This window comes from Castor canadensis, chromosome 14 (genome assembly GCF_047511655.1).
Source record: "Castor canadensis chromosome 14, mCasCan1.hap1v2, whole genome shotgun sequence".
In the NCBI taxonomy this organism is placed as follows: Eukaryota; Metazoa; Chordata; class Mammalia; order Rodentia; family Castoridae; genus Castor; species Castor canadensis.
In genome coordinates this window covers 56,198,617-56,214,517 of record NC_133399.1, presented here as the reverse complement: position 1 = coordinate 56,214,517, position 15,901 = coordinate 56,198,617, and the positions used below count along the sequence as shown (strand labels likewise).

The window sequence follows — 15,901 nt, the reverse complement described above, 5'->3', positions numbered from 1 at the left end:
TAGGGCAGGTAAACAAAACAAAAAAGGAAAAGAACTTCTTTAAGTGCCTATCCTTCTCTCTTCTAGAAGGCTCCAGACAGTTTCTAAAGGTCACCTCCCACTATTTATTCCACCTTCCCCTTCTCTTCCTGCAAATCTAAGGTCCTTTTTACCTCTTTCTCCCTACCCTACACCATCCATTTTCATCCCAAGGGTTAGGGAAATAATGAACACATTTGGGGGAACTGGGAGCATCAGAGAAAAGACCACATTTCTCCAACTTTATATCCAGAAATATCAAAAGCATTAAGCCATAATATACAAGGAATTCTCAAAACCTTTTCTGAGCTGTTAAGAAAGTTGAAGAGGAATGAAGAAAGGGAATAAATACAGGAAAAATCAATTCCTAACCAGGAGATGGTCACTGAAGGAATGAATAATGAATTCGGTTTTCCCACAACCAGCTTGGGTAACACTGATGTGTGGACTAAGCCATCTCCACCACCAGCACTATTTTCCACTCAGCACTTCTCTTGATCTGCAGTGCAAGCCTGCCCCTTCAACTGAGGGGCCCTGTTCTCTGCTGATCTTTCTTCTTCCTTAAAAATGTATTCTCAGGAATAGATTTGATAAACTACCTCCTAGTAAATCTAAAATGATGATAAAGACATGAGTTACCCCTCCTAGATATACTGGCTTTTCAGCACAGATTAAAGCTGAATATAAAAACACACACACCCCAAATTTTGGATTTTCAGGGGGAAAATATGTGACATGATTTCAAAGCAAAATAAAATATTTGAAATTGAAGCCAACTTTAGCAAATTCAGGAGTTCTGGTAGCTACAAGCAATTCGCCACAGAGGAGAAGTTTCTACTTGAAAATGGAGGGCAACTTCCAAGACCTCTTAAATCAACTGATGATTTGCTGCTCTTTCGGAGTTTCCACTCCCCATCACCAGGCTCATATGTGTACACAGTTCCGCACATGCACATCCAAGCATACTCTCAGCAAAGAAGCCCCTGTTCAGGGCAGAAAAGCATCCCATAGGGGAAAATCTGCAGGGGATGCCCCACAGAGCATCACCAAAAGCTCACTAGCTAGGGGAAAGGCACAAAGAGGCTCTCCAGGTGCCAATGGAAACATCTTTCCTTCAGACACCATCATGTTACAGGATGTAGCTGTTGCTAGGTAACAGGGATTCCCTCCCTTCCTGCCTCCTGGTCCCAAGGCCCTCTAGAGTGGAGAGTAAACAAGCTGGTAAATGCCTCCAGTGTGCTCTCAAAGCTGTGCTCCTGGGAAGGCAGGCATCTGTCCCTCTGCCTTAGCCAGCTGTGTGAGAGCTGGTCATAGGGATCATGGACAAAGGATGCCTGCCCAGAGGGTCAAAGGTTATCAGAACAGCAGCCTCTCACTCCATACCCCCTTGGATAACAACACCCTGTGTCTGCAACATTTGGGGTGTTTAAAATTATAAGGCAATTGTCAGAGAGCTAGCTTTGAACTTGGGGAAGGAGGCAATGCTGACTGGAATGAAGGATAGGGAGGAATGAAGAGGTTTGCTTGTTTGTAGTTTTAGGCAACTATTGTGGAATTTAAAGGGAGCATGCAAGTCCATGCAGCCCTCAGCACAGCTCAATCAGCAGGGGCGGCCAGCTGGACTCTGGCACAGCAGAAACCATGGCCTCCAGGATTTTAAATAATAAGGGCTTGTCAGTACCAATGAGCCTCAGTCTCTGAAGCCCCAAGAGGTTAAAAACAATCCTCCATATGAGGTGACAAAGAGGTTTAGATGGAGAATGTTTTCCAAAGAAAAAAGGGGGCAGCCACAGCTTTGAGGGATGTGTTGTCTTCAGCCCATCTAAGAACACCCCTACGCACACACCATATCACCAGACTGTCAATCCAAGCCCCACATCAGCCTTCCTTGGATGCACCAGCACATGTGTGCAGGAAAGATAATGTTAATGTCACTCCTTATTTGTTTTTCTGTCTACAAAAATGCCCACTTATCAGGATTTAATGGCTCTCTGAAATAAAGCTATTTTAAAACATTATCCAAGATGCAAATGAGTCACTGAAAGCTGTTGCTATGACCTCTCCCTGTCACTGGGTAAATGTTTCCAAATCAGTGCCAGCCTTTCCCGGTGGCCTGACTCAGTGCAGGGCCCCCAACTTCATAGAGGAACATTCATTCCTCACCTTGGCCTTGAGGAGTGACAGACCTCAGGAGCAAAGGTCCTTGAAGGGCCAACTCTCTTATTACAGAGAAGTCCCTGTGGCCTTACTAGACAAAATGTTTGTTCCTTTAAAAGGTTGTCTCTGCAGTCTCTCAGTGTCTAATGAGAAAGCTAGGTGGTCTACCAACAAGGAAGACCCACATTCAGAGACTTTGTCAAACCCTACCCTTGGAAGATACAGCTAGGTAGGACCCAGAAAGACAAGGTCTCCCCAACCAATACCAGGAAGTCTAGAAATAATTCAACTTCATGAGGAGTTAGGAAATGTGACCTTTAAGACTGACGGTCATCAGTCCTTCTCATTGTTTTCAACTTGTTTTTCATGATAAAAATTCCACTTTGACAACCTGACTCACTCTGTGTTTGTCAGCTTTCCATCACTGTGATGAAATACCTGAGATAAGCCAAGCACCAGTGGCTCACACTTGTAATCCTAGCTATTCAGGAGGCAGAAATCAGGAGGACCATGATTTGAAGCCAGCCCAGGCAAATAGTTTGAGAGACCGTATCTCAAAAAAAAAAAAGAAAAGAAAATCCTTCACAAAAAAGGGCTGGTGGAGTGGCTCAAGGTGTAGACCCTGAGTTCAAACCCAACACCACAAAAACAAACAAACAAACAAAATACCTGAGATAAATAAACTCACAGTCCATGGTTGATTGGACTGTTGCTTCTGGGCCTATAGAAGCATATCTTAGCATATGAAGGAGAGGAGGCTGCTAACTTCAAGAAGCAGAGGCTATGGTTCTAATATCACCTTCAAACACATGCCTCCAATAACCCAACTTCCTCCCAATAGGCCCCACCTCCTAGGAGTTCTACTACCTCCCAAGAGTGCCACAGGCTAGTGACCAAGCCTCCAACACACAAGTCTTAGAGACACTTAGCCAAAAAATAGCACCCTCAAATGCTGGCAGGAAGGGGTGAGGCAATTAAAAATAGAATGGGCTAGGCTTGCAAGATTGTATGAAACTCTCTCCACAAGCCTACTGCTCCCATTCTCAGATTAGGAAAAGGAGATTCTATAGGATTTGACCCTGAATTTTCTCAGATCAAAGGCCTTTCCCTCTAGAACACACTCATTTCCACCCAGACACCACTCCATGAAATGCTTGGATATGTTGGTAGCATTCTCACATTTCCCCAGATTTGAGACTCCCCAAGCCAGGGGCACTCGTAGACTCTTTCCTCTCCCTCACTTCCCAAAGACACTGTCTCTTCCTCAAGTTCTTTCCTCCATGCAACAGGATGTTTGTGTGATTAAGGGCATGAACTGTGACATCAATACGTTGGTGATGCAGGGCCATAGGCAGCTTATTCAGATCTGTGCCTTGGCTCCCCTCACATACAGGGTGAATTCATAGTCATATGTATGTCATAATCATACCTATAGGGAGGCTTCAGTGAGGAAAGTGCCCCTCTTAATAAATATCTTCATCCTCATAGCGTAGTTTAGAGCACAAAGTAACCAGGTAAGAAAAGGAACCAATACCTCTGTAATTGATCTCCATCATTCACGCCCTAATCTGGGCTATCACCCATTGCCTGTAAAAAAAAACACCTTTAGTCTCTATGACCCCAGAATCTACTCTCACCTCTCCAATCCCTCTTTCATGACATCTAGAGTTTTAGTCATTAATTTACATCACTCTTCTTCTTAAAATCATTTAATAACCATCCTGTGCTTATTGGATGAAACTCTCTCCTAACAGGCTTCCAAGGGTACAGCTTCCAGCACTCTTATCACATACACTTAGAATGGCCTTCCCATTTCATCTTCAGGAAATACCGCACATCCTCCTCCATACAACTCAGCCACCACCTCCCCTAGCAAGCTCTTCCATATCCAGCTGGTTAACTGAGCCAGGATCCACCTCTACCTATTACTGCTTATGTACCTTCCTCTTCCCAAGACTAGACGTCAAAGGTAGGAGGTGATATCAGGCATCTGTGAATTCCCCTGTGCCTGACACAGGAGCTGGCAATGAACAAGTATCCCTTCAGTCCTTGTGGATCCAAGAGTCTATCTTCTTTCAGTGACACAGATAAAAGCAGGTTCAATGTCAACCAGTGGTCATCACTGGTACAACCTCCTGGGAGTATTAACCAAGTTACTCCCTGCCTCAGCTTGAGTATGGTTTTGGCCACATCTCTCTCCCAACAAAGTGACACTCTGAGGCATATAAAGCCAGACACACCTTCTCCCTCCTCCTCCCACCCCACAATTTAATCACCCCAGAGCCCAAAAGTAAGATTTAATTTTCAACAGTACTCACACTTCGTTGGCATAACAATTAACACCAATTAATCATATTCATTAGGTGATATAATGACTGGGAGAGAAAAGATTAGAAAATGATTTTGCCATCAAAATATTCTGTGCCCATATCAAGTGTTCTGGTAGCTCATGAGATTAACCTGCCTGAGATCAAATCCTCATCAAATCAACCCTATTCCACTGGCAACTTGTCACTGAACCTCTGGATGGTGTCAGAGAAGCAACAATCTCCAGCTGGAGGAGCAGCAATACACAGAGACCTGACCTAATTGATCATCGGGAAATTAATTGATGTCCTCACATAGCAGAGATTCTTTGTGGCCATAACAGTTATAATTTCTGGGTCCCTCAGGAGGCAGCAAAGATGACTCATACAGCAAACCTGCTCCTAGTTTCTGAACCAGTGGACCACAGCTTAAAAACTCTTCATTTGCCAGCTGACCCACTCAGGGGCATCCTTACCCCTCTCTAGTTTGGCAACTCCAGTCTTCCAGCTGTTCAGTCCAAAATCCCTGCAGTCATTCTCAATTCCTTGCCTTCTCCCATATATCACAATCTATTCATTCAAAATAAAACTCACAATACATACATAGCCTCAATGAGAACACCATCTATCACCTCCACTCACCTAAATCACTGCAGAAGCCTCCTGACTGGTCTCCTGCTTCCACCCTTCCCCAACTGCAGTCTTTTCGAAATACAGCATCCAGAATGATTCTTTTAAAAGTGTAAAATCATACCATATCACTCTTACGTTCAAAATCCTATGATGGCTTATCTCCCTTGTCCTTAAAATGTCCTGCAGGACTCCTGTGATTGTCCCTTCTTATTTCTCCTACTTCATCTGCTACTTTTCTCTCCCCTCTTTTTAGTTTCCTATTAACAAGGCTTGCTCATTGCTCCTTGAACACATCAGTCACACTTCCACCTCAGGGACTTTGCGCCCATCTTCGGACACACATCACCCTGTTCAAGAGGCCAATTAAAAGACCATCCTATTTAAAATGACAACCCCATGCTACCCCTTATCTCAGCATTCCTCACCCCATTCTCCTGGGTGCCTTTTTCTTTTTTTCCTACAGCAGTTATTACTTACTCATATTTTATATAATTTACTTATCTGTTATTTCTAATATTTAGTATTGGGTTCAAAGTTTGCATAAAGGATATGACATGTGAGAATGGGAAGGATTGGAACCTGAGTATTGGGAGGAGATATTCAAGCAGGGAAAATCGTGTATCTTAGACCAATGTAGATCCTGGAGAGATGAGCAGGATGCATCAATTAGGCACAGAGTGCCTAATAGGTTGAGTACATGGATTGGAGTGACAGGCTAATGGCAGAGAAAGGATTTTGATGATACCAGTTGCTGGAGATATTGTGATGAATTGGAGGTTTGTGCCTTCCTTCAACCACTTCAGTTCTATCAAAACACAAACTGATACTGTTTTTGCAAAACATCATCAACATTTATAGAGTGCCAGCCAAGAGGGCTCAGGCTTTTGTCCACTTGTGGGCCTGTTTCAGGGCCTTGACTCATTCACATCACCTTCTGGGGAGGCCCTTGCTCCCTACCAGCCTTTTACCTCCCAAGAAATAATAAAGCTAACTTTGATCCTTCCTCATACTTGCACTTGCAGCCTGTCTGACTACCACTCACCACCGCCCCTCTTTGCATGTTCATTGCATCCCACTGAACCCTCTCCTGCCCTCAGGTCATTGGATGTGCATCTGTCTCCTCATCCACATGACATGCAACTCATGTACAGGATCAATCAGAGGCTTGGAGTTCTTTTGTGGCTTTAGCTCAGTCTGTGCACCAGGGAGTTTCCATTAAATACCTGTGAAAATGGTCTTCCAGGGGCAGTTGGAAGGACACAGCATGCATCCCTAACAATCTTACCCAACTCTTCAGCTGCCAAGATCACCACCACTGGACACTGTCTTGAAGAAAAGAACCTTCAGAGAGAGCAAGAGTTAAATCCTGGGCTCCCTTGAAGATGGTGGGGAGGTGAGCATTTGGGAAGTAGTGAAGAAAATGTTTTCATTTGTTTGCTAACCAGTGGATAAAATTCATATGTGCACACCACCAGAGTAGGACTGAAAGTCCACATTCACTTTAAGCTGTTCCTACTCTCTGGAATATTACAAAAGGACTCACAACTGTGGCTGACACACAAGAACAAATTGGTGTATAGCCCCTGTGCTATATACCTTATCTCTTTCCCATGCTTCCCTCACTCTCGCCCTCAGGTGGAAATTACTGAAGTCTGACTGGCCTTTGGAATGTGTTCCTCTGCACACCTCTTGGGGCAGCTAAACATTGTCAACTTAAATATTTATTTATTTGTACTGGGACTTAAACTCATGACCTTGCACTTGCTAGGCAGGAACTCTACTTTGAGCCACTCCTCCAGCCCTTTTTTGGTTTAGCTATTTTTCAGCTAGGATCTCCAGTTTTTTGCCTGGGCTGGCCATGGTCCTCCTACCTATGCTTCTTGCATAGCTGGAATAATAAATGTGTACCACTATGCCCAGCTTATCAATTGAGATGGGGGTCTTACTAACCTTTTGCCTGGGCTAACCTCAAACCGTGATCCTCCTTTCTCCACCCCTACAGTAGCTGGGATGAGCCACCATGCCTGATCATTAAACATAATTTATTCATGGTTACACTTTTGCACATGTATGGCTTTTGACTGTTGGAATTATTTTTTAGTGTTTTTCTCTCTTCAGTGGCCCAAGGTCTTCCCTAATTATAACTTTCGGTTTCAGCTGGTTGGATAGTAGCAAGTGTGGCTTCACACCTGGCTTATCTTAGTAAATAAAACCAGAGAAGAGAGAAGGTGGTGGTAGGTATATTCATAATTCAGTGGAAGAAAAAGGCTTCCCTTTCTTCTCATTTTCCTACTGGATTTCCCATCTGTAGTGCATGGAACTCCTTGGAATACCAGGGGAGCATTCTAGGGAGCAAAGTCCCTAGAAGATGTACACCTGCCAGCCATGCATTTTGTTTGTACATTGCTTGGAAATTGGCCAACATTCAAGGATGAGGCTAAATTTTCATCTCTCTGCCCCTGGTCCTATACCTCTCTCTGGGGAACTCCAGGTTGCTTCTAAACAATCACAATTGTCCCTTAAGTTCCTGTCCCAGTGTTACATCCTGCCATCCACTAAAACCTCTTATCCAGACAGGCTTGTTCTCATTACAAGTGGATCCCCAGGTCTAAATCCTACCACTGCCTAGCACCATCTCCACAGGTGTGATGACCATAGGTATAAGAAAATGATGCACAGAGGGGAGATTGTGAAGTGTGCATACTTGTTGTTTAGGACAAGGAAATGGGTTAAAAATAGTTAATGTGACTGTACATCTTAAAAGAACTAGACACAATACAGGTTACTGGTACTGTAACCTGTACAGTAAAAAGAAATGAGCCTGGGTCTTTTTCCCTTAGGTAAAAAGAAATGAGCCTGGGTCTGAAAAGAACTGGATGTCAATAGAGTTTATGGGTGTTTGCAGCCCCCCAATTAGTAGTGAAAACACTATTTCCTAGGGGATTTCCATGTTAGGAAAAAATAATAGGAAACTGAGTAAGTGAGTGAGTGTGAGTGTGTGTGTGTAGTGTGGTGTTGTCATGGGCCATGGGAGAGGCTGTGAGGTTGGGCAGGGAAGCCAAGGGCAGTTTGGGAGGTGGCAAGTGGCAAGCTCTTCCTTCTCCCCTAGGCAGTACAAGTTCTGCCCACGGTATCAGGTATAGTCAGGTGATAGAGGAATGGAGGCCATTGATATGCCCTCCTGTGCATCCATTTGGTGAAGGACAAAGACTTTCCTTATAGGTATCCACTGGTCACACCAAGTGGGAAGAGCTCTAAACACATCAGGATGGCCCTGATGTGAGTAGGAAAGAAGGTGATCCTGCCACATTCCTGAAGACAGATAAACAAACCATGGGTGGCAAATGATTTGCTATGAGCTCCACAGAAGGCCACATGGGTTTGGCTACAGTGAAGGGAGGATGGGGTTATTAGAAGAGCTAAACTCAAGGGTGATGTACATCATGGAACCTCTTTCCTTAATGAGGGGTGAGGGAAAGAAATACCATGAATGTGGCAATCTGGGATGTTTAAGGAGAGCTATTCCCAGAGGTGGAAGCATTACCTAAAAGAAAACTGTTATTACAGGTTGAATTGTGTCCTAGGAATCCATATGCTGAAGCCCTATCCCCACACCTAGAAATTGTCCTTATTCAAAAATAGGGTCATATCAGAGATATTAAATTAAAATGGGATAGACCTTTAGGGCGGTGACTGACATACTTGTAAAAAAAGAGGATGTTTAGACATGGCAACAGAGACACACAGAAGGAAGATGACATGAGGAGACACAGAGAAAATAACCATATACAGGTCAAGGGCAAAACCAACAGATCTTTACCCCAGCCCTCAGAAGGAACCAGTACTGTCAGCACCTTGACCTTGGACTTTCAGCCTCCAGAATGGCAAGATAGTAAATTCCTGTTGTTTAAGCACCAGGCTTGTGATGCTTCCTTGCCACTGCCTTAGCAACTAATGCCATTCAAGATCCTTCTACAACGGCAGAACCTCAGGAACGTATCTTTTCACACTTTACTCTCAGGAAGCCTGACATGATTAGTTGCTGATAAAGCTGCTCTCTTGCTGGGTGTGAGTTTGGAGCACAGGAGCTAATTTACTTCAGCACTGTGCCTGGACATAGTAGATCCTTAGAAAAGTCATTGTGTTTTCTTTTGCTATTGAAAGCTCTTTAACTGTGTTTTACCAAAGAACAAAACAAAAACACAGATGGGTTTGAGTACATTCAAGATTTGTACTTATGTTTAGACATATAATTATAAACATGTGTGTGCTTGTGTGTGGAGAGAGAGAGAGAGGGAGGGAGGGATGGAGAGAGAAAGACAGAGAGAGAGAATTTTCTCCTAAGACTTTCAGTGGGCGGTAGGAAAGAAAATCATACCAGCATTATAGTTGATGTTGGGTACTATTTATAGAGCTGGCCACGGTCATGTCAGAGCTTTAAAAGAAGCAAAACATCTGGGCACATTCCAAAGCACAGAGGAAGCGCCCAAGTCACAACACACTCCACAGAGGAAGCTGCATCCTGACAAAAGTTGCAATTTACATTTGCTAAACATAATCTGAGCCTCAGAGCAGCTCAGGGAACCTCATTCTGGCATTCACGGTAGTGGAAGAACAACACATAGCCACGGTATTTTCAAGTTTCATACAAGTTCTGTAGTGGATGATTGAATGGTTGCTGGTGACAAAAACACACCCAGCTACTTGGTGAAGTGCCTCCAGATGGCCTATGGCCACTCAGCGGTCAATGAGGAAAGGTGGGTCTCCTTGAACAGGAACCAAAGTTAGGACCCCAAACTGTCTCCCACCTTCTCCTGTAAAGACAGGCAGTGTCCCCTTCATGCCTTATCTCACAGAGATGTTGTTAAAACTGAATTTTTAAAACAATTTAAATGTATAGAGCTCTTGGGACTTCTACAATAAAAGAGCACAAAATCACTATTTTTACAATATTTTGAAGACTTGAAGCAAGCATGCCCTACTTTCAGCAAAACCAATATATTAAAAAAAAATCTAGATTTTTCAAAACATCTATCAGAACTAAGTAGTCCAACTTAGAGAAAAGAACAAGCTTCACAAAGGTGTCAGCCTCTGTTTTATTCCACAAGAGATAACCAGCACACAGCCAACCCTGGTGGGCTACTCATCCTCCAAAGACACTGGTTATATAAAAGAAGTGTCTCTGTTGGACAGCCCATTCCGCTGGTACCCTCACCATACTACAGAGTTTATAACACTGCACTCCTGCGCTACCTCCTCACCTTGCAGGTGCTGTAGGTGAGACCCATCTGTAATGCAGTCAGGCTGGGGAGCAGCTTCCTGGGCAACACCCATCTTGGGCTCTGTCTTTGCTGAGTGTTTTCCTGCATCAGCCTGCTTCTCCAGTCCCCAGGTTCTGTTAGCATTGCGTAGGCAGTGCTCATAGTCACTGTCTTCCCAGTGACAACCCTAAAGAAGAGGGAGCAGTGGCTGTGGCTTTGGTGGTGACTAACATGCTAGGAGTCTATCACGTCTGTGGCTTGGAAGCAAGTGGATTTCAGGGCACAGAGCAACTGTGGGCAGGCTGTCCACCGAGCTCAGTGTATCTCCACAATACACTCACTTCTATCTCTTCATTCCAAAATGTTTGTTTCTACTCCCAAAACATTTATTTCTTCCATATTGGTCAGGGGGAAGGAAGAGGTGAGTCCATGAAAAGCCAGGCTTGCAGGGAATTCATGCCAGGCTTGACCTACAGAAAAAAAAAAAAACTCACTTTCCTAAACAGGGCAAGAAGCTAATCCACCCAGAGGCCATTGGATCTCATTCTTTTTCTATAATTTTTATTATTTGTGCTATAAAAATCAATAAAAGCTCACTATAAAATATTTGGAAGCTGCAAGAAAAAAAATATAAAGAAGAAAACAAAAATCATCCATAATCTTAGATCCCTGAGTGAAGTTCTATTTAAATTGTGGTGAATTTTATTCACGTTTATGCACAAACACACATTCCATTAGCAAGCTCAGAAGGTATTTCACTTGCAGCTTCACAAGCATTGTCTCATGTCATTAACATTCTCCCAATAATTTTACATGGTGGCTGACTAGTCCACTGTATGAAGGTACCATAACTTACCTAACTGCTTAGTTCCCTGATGGTGGTTGGGGGAGGTTGAATCCAGTTTTTCAGGAAAACAATGAGCACTTCAATGAATGATATTGTACACTTATATTTCTGCACATTTCTGATTATTTCCTTAGCATAAAATTACAGAAGTAAAAGGTACAGAAATCCTCAAAAGTCATGCTTTCCAGAAGGATTGCACCAAATAGTCTCACAAATAGGGAATGACACAATTCTGCTGTATCTCTGTGAGACCAAGCAATGTCACTTTTAACCTTCAATAATTTTATAACTGGATAAATGGTATCTCATTTCCATCTTAATTACCATCTTTATTGTTGTTATTGTTGGATTTGCTGGTGGTGATGGTACTTGACTTGTATTATTCCACTTCACCACCATGAAGCATTCCCATGACATATACAGCAGCCCCCCCACTCCCCACTCTAAAGTGGAATGACCACAACTCAATAAAAACCACATGTCCAAGGTCAAACAACTCACTTCAGAGCCAGGACTCTGAGCCTGATACTATGCTGACTCCTCATAAGGTCAAACATGTTCCCATGTGTTTTCAGCTATTGTATTTTTCTATCTTAACTATAATAAATTTACTTTACTGTATTGAAAGATAACCCCCAGAGTTTTGTCTATTTTGATGTTAACTGTACCGAGATTCACACATCACCTCCTGGATCCTCCTTGGCTCACTGCAATCCAAACACCAACACATCTCCCCACAACCGTTTAATATCCAGTGTCTTCCCTATATGTGGAAAGAATTTAAAACAGCTTCATCTGGAGTTTAGGTAAATATCAGTGGGAAATATCCATGAAGTCAGAGAAGCAATCCTTAGGTTCAATGTTAGGGGCCCAATAACAGAAGCCAGTTTGAAAGCACATTTTTGCAAAGTCCTGTTCCATCAGGACATCCATTCCTTTCCTTGCTGGAGGTAGAATGAGAAGAGATGATCTCTTCACATGAAGATGGATAACTCATTACCAGACAGCTCTATGACAGCACAACGTTAGGAGTATCACCAGGTCAGCCATTGTCCATCACCGCCACTCCTCAGAGACCTGAGGAAACTTGCCATGTACCCCCTTACCCCAGAGGGCCACATCATTTCAAAGGAGGGGAGTTTTGGAAACCCTGCCTTGCTCTTGGGGAGAGCAACACAGAGCCCAGCACTGACCACAGAAAGGAGGTCAGGGTTGAGGGCGCTTCTTTACTTTGAAGTCACCTGCTTTCATGCCGCAGAAAAGTTCTGCAGCATCATAAACAGGCTTTGTGTCTGCTTCACAGCTCACTCTGCAACTCAGCCGATCACTTGCTTGATGCAGCTCAGGTAAGGGAGATGGATAGGATTTTCCTACAAATCACTTGATTAGTATGAGAAATCTATGTTCCTGCTGCTCTAAGCATTGCAGAGATTTTTTGGTTCCCTTTAAATCTCTCTCAATATTACTGTTCTTACAGATTCCAGAGTTTTCATCCAAAGATTTATTTTCTTGAAGGCGCTATACTGTTTGGCAGTTCTACTTTGTTCCTATCTGGTGTCTTTCTTCCAAAAAATGCAAAACCCTTGACCAGCAATATTTGGGAGAAAGGGCCCAAGCTTTGAACCCTGAAAACAAGTATTTCAGCCTTTTTATTAACCACTCCAGGATCTCAGCAACAGAACCACACAGAATCGATGACCAATACCTCCATCACCTTTTATTATTTGACATCTAACATCTAACACTCCATTCAGCTTCTGCAACAAACCGATGAAACCCATAGCAGGCATTTTAGAGCTGTGGAAACTCAGTTTTGGAATTGCCACATGGACTGTTTGATTCAGGTCTGTGGTGTTATCTAGGTTTAGATAAATTCAGTACCTGCATCCCTGTGTTTCCCTCTTCTGTAGTTTCTCTCAAAAAGATCCCCAGGAAAAAGATTTAGAAAAAAGAGGAATGAACTCTCCCCATTGATCAGTCTTGAACCACAAACTACTTATTGCCTTTGTCACTCCAACAGTGACTTCAATCATGAGCAGAGCACATTGGAGCCCTTGTAACTCAAAAGAAGATCCGTCCCCCAAAAACTGACACATGCAGAGCCAATCATGTCTCATATCCATCCCCAGTTCTATATGAGGCTACCCTACTGGGATATACTGACAGAACATGGTGTAAACTAGTTTGCTTGGCATTCTTTTGGAGGCTCCCTAAGCAAAACCCTGCCCTTATCTGCTACAGGTACCAGCATCCTCACAAAGCCCTGGGAAAGTTTTTCTGCTGGGTGTGTGATCTTAAAATTATTCTCTTTTCCAAAGCCCAAGTCATTTTCCTTCTCTGCAATCCCACTTGATCCCACTCTATTTTCCTTCTTCCTTCCCCACAGACATCTAAATAGAATAAAAGAGGTGTTCTATTTCTTCACAGTTGCACCAGCATTTCTCTCTTCCCAGACTGCCTGAAATGTACAGCCAAGGCCTCTTCTTGGCTTGTCCTTCCTTCCTTCCTTCCTCCTGGACATCAGCAAGAAAGATAAAAAAGGACCAGCCCTGCCTGTGGGTTCTACCTTTTCCTTGGGTAAATCTTTACTCTCCCCATCCCTCTAGTACAATTTCTTGGGTTTTTTGTTTTTTGTTTTGGTTTGGTTTGGTTTGGTTTTGGTGGGACTGTGGTCAGGATAATTTCTTAAGGTAAAAATTAGAGAATCTAATGTTCATCTCACTGCCTCCTGTAATATAACAAGGTATTTGAAGAGGAGGAAGAAGAGGAAAAGGAGGAGGAAGATGAGGAGGAGAAGAAAAAGAAAAAAGAGTAGAAGACTCAAAAACTTTTAGGGGGACAAAGGTGAGATACATTTCCCTTAAGTCTTCCTGAGTCCAGGTCAGTGAGCTCTGTAGCTCTCCACCTGTCTGATGTCTGAGGAGAATGTCTAGGCATTGTGATGTCATTTCTTTAAAATGCAATCGTACAAAAGCCACCACAGTAGGCAGCTCCAGACCTGCAGGAATCTACAAGACTATTTTTTGAGGATTTGTGCCCTCATCTTGGCCTTGTTAATTCAGTCATAACTCTTCAGAAGTTACAGGGCCCCTTTTGCAGTATAAAGATCAAGTGATAGCATCAGCAGAAACCTTTTAATTTTGATTCAGAGAGTCAGAAGAACCCTCTGTTATTGTCTCTGTCCCTCTCCCTGTGTACAGGGGTGTTTCCATGGCTCAGATTCTTCACCTGTTTTTTGGAAGGCTTTGATCTTACTTCACACATCACTGAGAAAATGAGGCAACACAGGGACTCATCCACCAAACTGCCTCTAGCTATCGGTTGCTCTGCCCTTCCTTTCTTCCTCTCTCCCATACAGTGTGAAAAGTCAGTTAAGGTCGTACCCACCATTCCCTCCTCTACTCCACTGAAGGTGTTCTCACCTCCCATCCCCATGTCCTCTCTGTGCCCTATCCACTGCGTCATTTCCACACACAAACACCATGTTATTTTCCCCACTTTTGAAGGAAAAATGCTTACTTTGATCCCACATACTCCTACAGTTAACATTTCATTTCCTTGTTCTCCTTTACAATAATACTCCTCCATGAAGTTGTTTACATGAGCTATCGCCAGTGCCTCTCCTCAAACCCACTCCACCTCACACTCCAAGAAAAGTGCTCTTGTCAGCTCACCAAAGGCCTCCATGGTGCTGATGTTCAGTTCTCCATCACCCTACTGCATTAGTCTGAGCCAGATCATCACTGTTCTTTCCTAAAAAGCACTTCACTTAGCTTCTGAGGCGTCATCCTCTCTTGTTCTCCCTCTCTCTTGTGGACTGCTTCGTTTCAGTCCCCCTTGGTTAATCTTTAATGTCCTAGATTCAAGGATAGCAAGCTTTGGCCCACAGGCTAGTTCCCTGATTTATAAATAAAGTTTTATTGGAATACAGCCATGCTTATTTATATAGTGTCTGTGTTTGCTTTGGGGCTACAATAGGAAAGCCGAGCAGTTTGCAATGATATTGTAAACTTCTGGCTCTTCAAGAAGTTTCCCAACTGCTCTCCTAGATCTATAAATACTAGTTCTCAGGACTCAGTCTTTCCACCACCTGTGAAACCACACTCTCCCAGTGAGCTTATCTGACCCTATGACCTTAAATATCACTGATGCACTGGTGACCCCAAAGTTCTCTAACCTGGACCCCATTTCTGAATTCCACATCTATAGCCTAACTGTCCAATGGATGTTTCATTTAGGTATCTTATACTTCCCAAAACTCCTTATTTCCTGTCCCTTCACCTCCCTATCCTCACTCCCAGTCCTTCTGTCTTCCCATCCTCATTTTATGTCCTGCTACCCTAAAGCACAAACCCTACCTCCCTCGTGAGGATCCTGGTCTCCTCACTGGCCTCTGCCTGCACATGGCCTCTCCTAGGGTGCTATCAGCAGCCAAAATGATATTTTAACATCATAGACTATGCTACTACTTGGCTCAGAAATTTCCAGTGGTCTGAGGAAGAACACCCTGGCCTCTTTGCAATTCCTGACACTCCAAGTGTCTCAGCATCAGTTCCTTTCACGACCTGAATTACAGGTCCCCAAATATCCATGTGGATCACTGGCTTCAGGTCTCTGCCCTCTTGAACACACCCTCCCCAGCCACACTCCCTACTGCCCATGCTCAGTTTCATTTCTCT

General features: G+C 43.5%; 1 protein-coding gene across 2 annotated transcripts in view; it reads right to left on the bottom strand.

The window, feature by feature from the left end:
* Positions 1-15,901, bottom strand: part of Zmat4 (zinc finger matrin-type 4) — a 403,972-nt gene that overhangs the window by 377,369 nt on the left and 10,702 nt on the right. Inside the window, exon 1 of one of the 2 annotated variants that reach the window (XM_074054614.1) lies at positions 10,376-10,729. The exons of the other annotated variant lie outside the window; for it this stretch is intronic. The gene's annotated coding sequence lies outside the window, so the exon portion shown is untranslated. Of the gene's footprint in view, positions 1-10,375; positions 10,730-15,901 lie in introns of those variants that run through there. 2 annotated transcript variants of the gene reach the window in all.